Below are 1,908 nucleotides of genomic sequence, written 5' to 3' on the forward strand. Positions count from 1 at the left end.
AGAAGAGACCTTTTTTGTATAGGCCACATCATCTCTAAGGCACTCTGCTGTATTATCTGCTGGATCTTTTTAAATTCACAGTAAAGAAGAGATTTGCTATTGCCTGTATTAATAATGTAACCCTATTGAGGAAACAGCTCTCTCAAGGAAATATGCAGATGATTAACAAGCATTTGACCTCTATAGGCACTGCAGGTTTTGGTTAACTAGGATAAGTAGATTGATCTTTCGTCACTTGTTAGGTACCAAGGAAACATTCATGAGAAACACTAAAACACATATATCAGATTTTGGCACAGAGATGTCTGGAATAACCACGGAAAAATCCAACTGTCCTGAAAAAATTGACTCTCAACCACTATTCCTCTCTCATGAATAAATGCAATCCTAAAATCCTGAAAAGAGAGGAAACATAAAATGTATAAGTCTGTGGTTTCCAGTGATTGCATTTGTTTTATGTGATTGCATTTGTTTTATGCATTTGTGATTGCATTTGTTTTATGCTTTAAAATTACATGCAAAAATTATGAATCGAGCAAGAATAATTATTGTCCCACAGCTAATAGATCTTCTTGATACCTTCACGGAGTGATAATACAGTATCAATGCATATCTGGGGTGTATCATCAGTTAGTGTTGAATTGTGCAGTGTCCAATTTGGAAATATAGATTCTTGGGAGAAGTGGAGAATGTCATTGGACCAAGCTGATCAGTGCTTTCTTACAAATCTTGTCAGTATAAGTTAATGACAGCAAAAGTCAGCCTAACTGAAAATAATGGGAAGAGCTGATCTCAGCACCTTGGATGATAGGAGAAAGGGAACAGAGATCTGTTGCAGAGGTTGTCCACAGAAACAGGCAAGCTCAGGAGCAAATTACCTCCCCTCTTCTTATTGCATGTATTGCATTAGTGAAACAACTGTAATGTGAGTACTTCCCTTTAGCAGACTTCAGTGCAATTTTCAGCAGTTACACCCTCCTAAACCAATTCTGATGCCAGTCATGCCTACAGAATTAAAAGCTTTTCTGCTCGCACCCCTCCAGACAATGTTATATGGATGTCTGGGGTCAACAACATCCAACCCAGCCTCTCCTTTCCTGTGGCCTCTATGCCTTGCTAGGTGGCTTTACAACTGAGCCAGATGCTGCGGTCAGCAGGTCTGACATTACACAAGCTCTCTTTTCTGTCAATTCATCCAGCAAATATCCTGACCAGAGAGGAAGATACAGCATGGCTCCAGGTTCCCTGACAAGAAGCAAGCTCTAAAATCTCAGAATCAGCAGAACTATGGTTACCAGGGGGTGAACTCATAATCCAGCAATGCAACAGGATAGAAGGGTGAAGAGGAGCCTCAACTGAAACCAGCTGTCAGTGTGGCAGATCTTGCTACTCCCCAAAAATAGCCTGGCAGCAATAGACAAGTTCAAGGACCATACCCAGTGGTGTACTAAGGAGACCACAGAGCAAAATTCCAGCAGAAGTTGCTACATGGAAGGAGCTGCAAAGGTAAAGAAGAGGACCAGTCAGATTGAGGAAGGAGTAGTACTTCAGAGGTGGTAATCCAGGTGATGGCACATATGGTAAGGGCAAGGCTAGGAGGGTGAGGCTGGGCCTTATTGAAGGATTAGGAGAATGCATTTTGGGAGACTCCAGAACCATGCCAGGCAAGGGGAAAGGAAGTGTTTCTGCACAGTCTCACCTGAACATTAACTATGCTGACAATGCCAACTGTCATTCACCTCCCAGCATGTTCTGCTCTAGCAACCAAAAGTTTGGTCGATGCTGGTCTACAGCTCACTCTGTGATGAAAGTGACCATTTTGCTTGTACATTTGCTATGCCTTAAGAGACTTCATTTTGATTGCTGAAAGGCCTACAAAAATCCTGTTTTTCTTTCTCTCTTGTTTTT

This window comes from Sphaerodactylus townsendi, linkage group LG04 (assembly GCF_021028975.2).
Source record: "Sphaerodactylus townsendi isolate TG3544 linkage group LG04, MPM_Stown_v2.3, whole genome shotgun sequence".
NCBI lineage: Eukaryota > Metazoa > Chordata > Lepidosauria > Squamata > Sphaerodactylidae > Sphaerodactylus > Sphaerodactylus townsendi.